The following is a 10,399-nucleotide window of genomic DNA, read 5'->3' as shown; positions in this document are numbered from 1 at the left end:
CAGTGTGTAAGCTATGCTTTATGAAGGGTTTTGTGCATATTTTTTTTTTTCAGAAAAGGTTTCACAAATCTGCAGCATCAGTCAAAACCAGTATAGGACGTGATATGTGTAGGTGGGTGGTAAGGAGGACTTAGGAGATAGGAAGACTTTGACATGGCTTTAGGCTTGTTTTTTTTTTTTTGTTTTTTTTTACAACTAGAGCTTTTCAGCATACTTAAAACATGCAACAGATAAAACACCCAACAAAATAAAAGATTGTCCCAATATTTCAGGGCTTCCGTCTTGCTCAAGTTCATCAACACTTTCCAAGCTCGCACTGTGGGCGTGCGTGGGTGTTATTTGCAACCTCTGTCAGTTCTGTTCCCCTCTCTCTGTGGTTCATGGTGTTCTCGCTAAAAGACAAACAAACAACATATAAGTAACCTTGCCATGATTACACAGAGGTGAGAATCATCACGCGTTACCTCATATCCCACATCCCCATTGCCCAACTCTGGCCTGCAGCCAGTCTGGAGAATGCAACAGTGGACCCCCACACAAAACCACTTTACCTGGCAAAAAGCCCACTCCCTTTTTAGTGAGAAGAATCAGTGGGTTGGTGATTTCCAAAAAAAATTAGGTAAAACCTTGGATAATAGCCAGCCATTCCCTGGATCAGCTTCACCCTCCTTTTCCATTCTTGGTCAGGCTGCAATCACTGTGGTCTTATCAATTTGGGGATGCATCTGCCCATGGCCCAAGTGGAAGACCAAATACCGTACTTCCACTCATTCAATTGCACATTTCTTTGGATTTGCCATGCGTCCATCTCTAGGATCTCAGAACAACTCAGGACAATAGCAGCACATGCATTGTGTGGGCAGAGAATTCTGTCTATGAGATGTGGAAACATCACTGGGGCTCCAAACAGAAGGGTGACAAATTGGTATAACCCAAATGGATTGGAAAATGACATTTCTTTTTCTCAGGATATTGGAGTCAAGGAAATCTGCCAATACCCCTTGGTTAAATCCAGTGTCAAATAAAAGCGAGCTGCATATAACCGATCAAGCAGTTCATCAACGCATAGCATTGGGACTGCATCAGATTTAGCCACCACAGACAAAGAACAGCTTCTCAATTAATTTAACTAATTTAACTAATTAATTAATTAAATAATTTAAATCTGATATTGAAATCAGATGTAAAGCTCTTATGTACTTTAGAGTGGAAGGTTCAGAGAGTTAGCAGTTGATAAGGAGAGGTTTCAATAAATATTAGAGGACGCGCATATTCATCTATCCAAACAAATCTAGCCAAAGTGTCACCACCTTAAAGCAAGAGGTCAGTACTGGTACGTCTCTTTCAGGACATCAAACACAGTTCCCCTTGCACCAACATCAGCCTCACCTCAACTGTGCTAAGCTGAGCCAATTGATTGGGTCCTTGCTCTTTGGAGAGTGTGTTTGAGCAGAAATCAGCCATCAGATATTGAACCCAACATTCGACCAAACAGAGTGAGGTCTGTGGTACCTTTTGCGATGTGTCGGGATGCATCATGCTGTTGGCCACAGATGTGCAGCATGCTAAATGCTTTAATCATTGACGTTTTTCCTGCATGGCTTTGGAAGACTTTCACAGTTACTGTTAGATTCTGAGAGACAGTGTTAAAGTACCTTTAAAGCAGAATGAGCAAGTCTTCAGGCCAAAATAGCCAGAATTTGGCAGCCACTACCCCTACACAATCTGGCAAGTGTAGTGTTCATAGCCAGCTACATCGCTCAAATTGCCCCATACTGCATGACAGGACTGTCCGACATTGATATCAACTCTTGTCATGCATCTCCAGAAATCATATAATATAATCAGGAGATCTGAGATTCTGTACTGATTTTGTTGGCTCAATGCTCACACCATTAAAGATGCTCTAATATCCCTGCTGAAAAAACAGCCTAAGCTGGTCGGCTGGTCTTAGCTGGTCTCCCTGCCTGGTCATAGCTGGTAGAGCAGGCTGGTTTTAGAGGGGTTTTGGCCACTTTTTTTAGCTGGTCAGGTTGGTCTGAGATGTTTAGGCTGATCTTAGCTGGTCAGTTTTGGTCAAGCTGGTCTTAGATGGTTAGGCTGGTATTGGATGGTCAATGTTGCTCAGGCTGGCCTTAGTTAACCAGACTTGACTGCTGATTTTGGCTGGGTAACATATAGACTAGTTCACTGTATTAAAAAAAACATGCTAAAGAATCACTGACTGATCTGATTGACAGTCTGTTTGATTTACTGATCACACACAGTGAAATTTAAAGTGTTATTTTCACAGTCATTATGAAAATTAACACTTATCCAGATTTTATATAGGTCTACACTAAATAGAGTTAAATTCACACTTTAAGTAGTGTTATTTTTTCTACACTCACAGTGCTTTTCAACACTATGAAAGTGTTCACTGTTAACACCATTGTGTAGCCCAGGCTTAATAATGAGAAACACTATTTAGCTGTCTAACCAAGACACAAAAGGGTTAACTTTGATTTTCTTGTTATCTTTGATGGATTTGTAAGTGAGCAAATGGGTGAACTCTATGAGGCAGTGAACTGACCAATCAGCTGCCAGCTAGGCTCTGTTACAGTTACACCTCTAGGTTAGTGTCTCTGCACGTTCTTTTGGCGCTTGCACCTGAGCATAGGAGGCTGTGTTATCCACTTGGTAAGACGAAAAACGACATGGAGTGAATTAAACAAGTTCTGTATTCATTATTGCTTATACTGACTATATCTTGTTGTAATATAGAGAGTAAAACAAAGCTGTGCCTGAATCCACTGTTGTCACGGAGCTAAAGGCAGTGAATTCTGCTAAAATGGTGAGTTGTTTATCTGGCGCTAGGCCTCTGGAGTTCGCTAGCATTTATGCTATGGGCGCTAATGGGTAAGCAATGCAAAGGTGCTAATGGTGGAAAGCTAATGTGAGCCTGCTGTATTCAAATGCTAATTTGGTAATTAGCCACAATAGGCTAGCGGACTACTGGTTAATGCCTTTGAAAACAACTAATGATTTTGTTTGTGGGTTATAAAAAGAAATGTCACTTTTCCCTACTGTTGCTAAATGGTTAGTTTGTTAAATGATGATGTTAAAAGTTGTGGATTTAATTGTGTTTATTGGAGGTTAAAGAAGTACAATTTTTAGTGCATTCTTTCCACTGTTACCGGTGCAGAGGGGGATAAATAAGCACGCTAACACCTTAATGCCTCCAATTTAAAGTAATACAAGTTGATCGATGTTTACATGCAATTCATGCAGTTTTATTCTTCATACTGCTAACGTTACTAAGGTTTCATACAACTTGAGTTAGAAATGTGTGTTTTTTATGAAGGATGTAGTTTGTGATGTAAATGTACTTTGGATACTGGAGAGAAATTCATATAGTTTTGATACCTGATAAGAAACATAAGAGCTGTTGTACAACGAGAGAGAGATTTTGACATTGCATTATAGGTGAACTGAAGTATTATCTCATTTTATTTTATAGTAGCCTGTAGCAGTCCGTTTATTCACTGAATGGTAATTGAGAGAAATGATCTGGCCTTATTTATAGGTCAGGTTTTGGTAAAGAGTTGGAAACATTGTGCGGGGATCCTTTCCACGGAATGATACAAATCCCCACGTTCCAGGCGCTCTTCCAGAGATTCATAGATTCCCAGTCCGGGTGGCTGGGTGGCGAGCCAACCGTGTTTGTGACTCTGACTTCAGACGGATTGCCAGGATCATCATCTTCATCTTCATGGTGGTAGGACAAACACTAACACGAACTAAAAAGGGCCCAACGTTGGTGACTGAACTCTTGTCAACAAAGGCAAGTGAAACTGAGGACGAACTAAGCTCAAGGGAATTTAAAAGGGGATTTATTTACGTGCGCACTTTATTATTTTAGTTTGTTATTTTTTTTTCATAACTGTTTTGTATATATGTATGTACCAGCCCATGTGTGTTTAATACATTTTATGCAAATTGTCATTCTGGTGTAGTATTCTTCTTATTGACCTTCAATTCTCAGGCTCTTAACAATTTAGCATCTTCTGATTCTGGTCCAAATTCATATTACTGATAACCTCTAAGACTACTTTAGACTACTACACCTATGTACATTCTTACTACCTCGTAATAAGGGTTACAGTTGGTGTAGTTTTTTACTCCTCACGGGCTCCATTTACACTATGCAACTGTTGAATCTACACTAAATGTGTCAATAGCTCAACACTAAGGGAGTTATTTTCAACACTAGTGTTCATACCCAGATTGAGGTAATTAAATGTAATCTACACCCTGTATTACTAAAAATGCATACCTTTAAAATGTGTGTACTCGTCAATAAAAGAACAGCTAACATATCAGTTGCTGTATCAAGTTGAACTTTTAATTTCAACACAGTATCTTAGTTGTAACAAACCAGCATGAATTGAGGTATAATGTATTCACCATCATCTGACCCATATGGACTCTGTAGATCAAAAGGCCTGTTGAACTTCAAACTACGGGCTTTTACAAGTTCACCCAGTCACATATATGTACTTTAAATGCATGGGGATGCTCTGAGAAATGTTCTGTGAAAAGTTTGTCCACAAAACTGTCGGCTACAGCCGCCCTGCGCATGTCATGTATCGAGGAAACTGGACTCCAGTTCCCATCAGCCACTGCACTGCACTACAAGTCACATGACCACCTGCACCTGATTCACGTTCTGTTAATGAGCACTCTTGTGTATATATAGTCATTGTCTGCACTGTTTCTCTGTCTTTCATTGTCTTAGACTTCTGTCTTCTATGTCACAGTGTTTTGTTTCATGCCACGGTGATATGCCAAGTTGTCTTCGTGTCTTTGTTTTGTTGTTTAATTGATTAATAAATGTTAATATATCTGCGATTGCTTCTGCCTCAACCTTGGTTCGTGACAGCGCACATAACAACTTAAACTTTAACAAAGGATAGAACCTGTGCGTGAATTCTAGTGGCTATTTGCATGCAGACTTTGACAACAGAAACACTAACATTTAACCTAGTTCAAAAGCTTAGCACACAATTCCTTTACGCTGGGAGACTCACTGGTAAGACCAACATCAATGTTGTAGATTGTAGTCTGCAGGAAGGTAAAGATGTTGACAAGGGCTTCCTCATATGACAGGTTGAACACATAGTGGACTTTGAAGAGTTCATCTATAGCACTCAAGGAGCTGGTTCCTGTGCAAGGGATGAGGTGCTTATCCACAACCATGTAGAATTTGTCAATCATGACCTTGATCCTTCCTAATGCCAGTATATACGGCTGGCGGCCCTTCCTGGCATGGAGATGGCCTTCAATACTGGTGTCACAATTTCCCCTTTAAGCAGCGTGCTGCGGAGCATGTGAGCACGCATGCCGAGCATGGTGCATGAGCACCTGCTTTTTCGTTGTTGACAATCGTGACATTTCGACACGTGCATTTGTTATGTTTATGTCTCCTCCCTGTTCTGTCATTGGTTGTTGTTTCACGTGTGTCTGAATTGCCATCAGCCATTACGACGCTGATTATGTTTGTGTATATATACCGTGCGCCTCCCAGCACACGGTGCGGAATATTAGATTAGATATGATATAGTATAGTAGATTAGTTTAGATTCCTTACGATAGATAACCATAGTCATAGTTCATGTTATGTTTCATGTTTAGATTCGTTTGTTTAGTTCACGCTGGTTTCTCCGCTCCCAGTTCATAGTCATAGCTTATGTTTCATGTTTTGTATCTCGATCCTGTTTTCCGTGACCACGACATAGTTTCCTGCCTGACCTCTTGCATGTTTTGGATTACATTTTTGGATCACGTTTTGGATTTAGCTGCCTGTGTCTCTCATCAATAAAACTGTTAAAATGCGTTTGCATCCGTCCTATCTTCCTTACGTCACAATACATGACAACTGGTGGATGACTAGAAAAAAAAACAACAATAAAAATCTGATTAAAAATAAAAAATACACCAATTATGATGTGCAACGACGAAATCTGTAAAATGAAATCCATGAAATGTAGTCTAACATATTCAGACTTTGTGATGAAAAATGTGCTATTATCATAATTAAGAAACACATCAAACATTCTTAATTCAATATGTGCAAAATAAAACCAGTTTGTATCATTCTTTATGATTTTATGATTATGATGTTTATTGGCAACTTCAGGACAACTTCATAAAAGGAATATTTCAACCAAAAAAGAAAATTGGCTGATACACCCTCAGGCCACCCATATATATGACTTTATTTTTTCATCTGAACACAAAGAATTTTCAAAAAATTCGAGTTCTGTAAGTCAATAGAATGCACGTGAATGGGTGCCATCTTTTTGAGAGTCCAAAATGTACATTTAGACAGTGACACAGTAATAAAAGAACAGTTATTCAAAGAGCTGAGAAGCGGAACATATTAAAAGTCAAAAGCATTTTGATTAGCAATTTGATTTTCACAAAAACATATCGATTCTTGTCAGAAGACATAACTTGATTGACTGGAGTCATGTGGGTTACTGTGACGCTGTCTAGCTGGACTCTCAAAGTGATGGCACCCATTCACTTGCATTCTACTGTCCTGCAGAGCTCGAATTTAGAAAGAAAGTCACATACATCATGATTGATTTGAGAATGAGTACGTTATCAGCAAATTTACATTTTTGGGTGATTGATTCCTTCAAGTATCTAACAATAATAACAACACCAACAATAATAATAATAACTAGAACGGTACTATTTCCTGAAGAAAATGTGAGTGGTGCTTGTGGTGGCAAAACAGGGACGGGCACCAATACTTTCGAGAGCCGACAGCGTAGGGCGCCAATACTTTTGAGAGCCGGACAGATAGGGCGCCAGCACTGTTAGAGCTGGCCATGTAGTGCCAGTCAAGGGCGCCAGTACTTTTGAGAGCTGGCCGTGAGGGGTGCCAATACTTTTGAGAGCCAGCCGGATAGGGTGCCAATACTTCTGAGAGCCGACAAGATTGTGCGCCAATACATTTTAGAGCTGAATGTGTACGGAGGCAAAAGTTTTAGAGCTTTCTCTTTAGAGGGTCAATATTTTCGAAACCCAATGCAAGTCTATGGGAAATTTTCCGAATTTAAGCTTCCATAGTGGGAATTCTGGCATTCTGATTGCTTATAAAAGTCAGAGCACACCTCTCCTCATTAAGCCGATGAATTTGACACCTCACCCGTTGATCTCCGACAAACGGTGCAGGACTAGTTATGCGCTGAAAAAAAAGTGGAAGAAGAAGAATAATTATAATAATCAAAATAATAACTAGAACGGTACATTTCCTGGAGAAAATGTGAGTGGTGCTTGCGGTGGTGAAACAGGGACGGAGTGCCAATACTTTCGAGAGCCGGACAGATAGGGTGCCAGCATTGTTAGAGCCAGCCGTGTAGTGTGCCAATACTTTTTACAGCTGCCCGTCAAGGGCGCCAGTACTTTTGAGAGCTGGCCTTGCGGGGTGCCAATACTTTTGAGCGTCGGCCGGATAGGGTGCCAATACTTCTGAGAGCCAAACAGATCGTGTGCCAATACATTTTAGAGCCGAATGTGTACGGAGGCAAAACTTTTAGAGCTTTCTCTTTAGAGGGCCAATACTTCCGAAACTCAATTCAAGTCTATGGGAAATTTTCCGACTTTGAGCTTCCGTACCGGGAATTCCGGCATTCCGATCGCTTATAAAAGTCATAGCACACCTCTCCTCAATAAGCCGATCGATTTGACACCTCACCCGTCGATCTCCGACAAATGGTGCGGGACTAGTTACGTGCTGAAAAAAAAGTGGAAGAAGAAGAATAATAATTATAACTAGACAGGTATATTTCCTGAAGAATATGTGAGTGGTGCTTGATGCGGCGAAACCCGGATGGGGCGCCAATACTTTCAAGAGCCACTAGCATAGGGTGCCAATGCTTTCGAGAGCCAGACAGATATGGCACCAGCACTGTTTGAGCCGGCCGTGTAGTGCGCCAATACTTTTTAGAGCCGACCGTCAATGGCGCCAGTACTTTTGAGAGCTGGCCGTGCGGGGTGCCAATACTTTTGAGAGCCGGCCAGATAGGGTGCCAATACTTCTGAGAGCCGAACAGATCGGGTGCCAATACATTTTACAGCTAAATGTGTACCGAGGCAATACTTTTACAGCTTTCTGTTCAGAGGGCCAATACTTTCGCAACTCAATGCAAGTCTATGGGAAATTTTCCGAATTTGAGCTTCCGTACAGGGAATGCCGACATTCCGATCGCTTCCAAAAGTCATAGCACACCTCTCTTCAATAAGCCGATCAATTTGACATCTCACCCGTCGATCTCCGACAAACGGTGCGGGACTAGTTACACGCCGAAAAAAAGTGGAAGAAGAATAATTATAATTATAATTATAATAAGTATGCAAAAGAACAATAGTAGTGCTTATCAAGCACCACTAATTATAATAAGTATGCCGAGTAACAATAGTAGTGCTTTTCAAGCACCACTAATAATAAGTATGCAAGAGAACAATAGTAGTGCTTTTCAAGCAGCACTAATTATAATAATAAGTATGCAAGAGAACAATAGTAGTGCTTTTCAAGCAGCACTAATTATAATAATAAGTATGCAAGAGAACAATAGTAGTGCTTTTCAAGCACCACTAATAATAATAATAATAATAATAATAATAATGATACAGTTCACAAAGACTTCGCAACAGTATTGTGAGTTTTACCTTATGGAAATGCACAAGCCTATCAACAGCCTCCATTGGACTGATCTTAGTCTTCTTCCTCCCTGAAGAAGGTGGCAGGAGATGCAACAATAGCAGGACAGATGAAATGTCACTGTCCCAATCTGAGTGATTATACATACACACACAATAAAATACAAAAATTCAGAGGAGCCAGACCAAAAATACAATACAAGAAGCCAGAGCAAATCTGAAACTATGACATCACAAATCATGCCTACCGTTTTCAGATCCTTGTCCCCCAGCTGCACTGAGAAGACACTGAATTTTTATGGTTGAAGTAAGAGACTCGGCTTCGTTGATGATCTTGTGCTTGAATGCGGTCTCCCACCTCTCAAACAACTTGGATGTTTGAGCATTGCACAGTTGGATGTTTCAGCATTGAACAGCAGAGCAAAGTCACGATTTACCTAATGATTAAGCATATTTCAAGATATACGAGAGGCTACTTAGAATTTTATTAATACTTTACATCCAAAATGTATAGTGTGCATGTGAGAAGATTGATAGACTAAGAAATCGTGAATGTGTGAATGAAGTTGGACGTTATTTGTGACAGAGTTCAGGTCTGATAATTACTATGACACATGTGAGAGTTGTGAGCGACAGTGATAAATCTATGAGTAAGTCTCAAGTAGTAATTATGACCCAAGTGTCCTTACAAGAAATATAAAAAAATTACAAAAAGCCAGGATATATAAAATACACACTTAAAACCTTAATCTTTTGAAAAGAAAGAGAAGGAGTGTTATATTTACCAATCGTTTCACCTTCAAAATTCTTGGAAAGATATTAAGGATGTCAGCTGATCTTTCAGGGTTGTGTACCTGTTCTTATCTATGCTTAAAAGTTTCCTTCATCTTTTGCATAAGTTCAGCTTCATCAGCTGTGTGGACAAGGAAGGAAACCACCTCCCTGCATGCATCTCCTTCAAGCTGTTGCCAGAGAGAGAAATAGTTTGTATATATTGTAACATTAATTTTTGACAGGTCTAGGTCAAAGGTCAAAAAGATACATATTCTTACTCTCTATATCTAGGTCAAAGGTCATGATCATAAAATATATTTATAGTTATGTTAAATCGGGATCACATACGTTCCTGACACAAACGTTACTATACATGGTACGGCCATATGTATTCCAGACACCCACACACGTTGCACACATGTTCTTTCTAACACTCTGAGGTAGGTCATAAAAATATATATAGTTATGTTAAATCCGGATCACATACATTCCTGACACAAACGTTACCATACATGGTACGGCCATATGTATTCTAGACACCCACACACGTTGCACACATATGTTCTTTCTAACACTCTGAGGTAGGTCATAAATATATATATAGTTATGTTAAATCGGGATCACATACATTCCTGACACAAACGTTACCATACATGGTGTGGCCATGTATATTCCACCCACACACGTTGCACACATGTTCTTTCTAACACTCTGAGGTAGGTCATAAATATATATATAGTTATGTTAAATCGGGATCACATACATTCCTGACACAAACGTTACCATACATGGTATGGCCATATGTATTCCAGACACCCACACACGTTGCACATGTTCTTTCTTTTCACATAGAATATGAAACACTCTGAGGTAGGTCCTAAAAATATATATAGTTATGTTAAATCTGGATCAC

General features: G+C 39.8%; 1 long non-coding RNA gene across 1 annotated transcript; it reads left to right on the top strand.

The window, feature by feature from the left end:
* The first annotated feature begins 2,478 nt into the window (after positions 1-2,478).
* On the top strand, positions 2,479-3,984 carry LOC128607694 (uncharacterized). Its single transcript, XR_008385952.1, has 3 exons — positions 2,479-2,679; positions 2,764-2,833; positions 3,566-3,984. It is a non-coding gene; the product is annotated as an uncharacterized LOC128607694 (long non-coding RNA).
* The last annotated feature ends 6,415 nt before the right edge of the window (positions 3,985-10,399 follow it).

Source organism: Ictalurus furcatus, chromosome 5, assembly GCF_023375685.1.
Source record: "Ictalurus furcatus strain D&B chromosome 5, Billie_1.0, whole genome shotgun sequence".
Lineage (NCBI taxonomy): Eukaryota > Metazoa > Chordata > Actinopteri > Siluriformes > Ictaluridae > Ictalurus > Ictalurus furcatus.
This window is presented reverse-complemented; position numbering and strand designations above follow the sequence as displayed.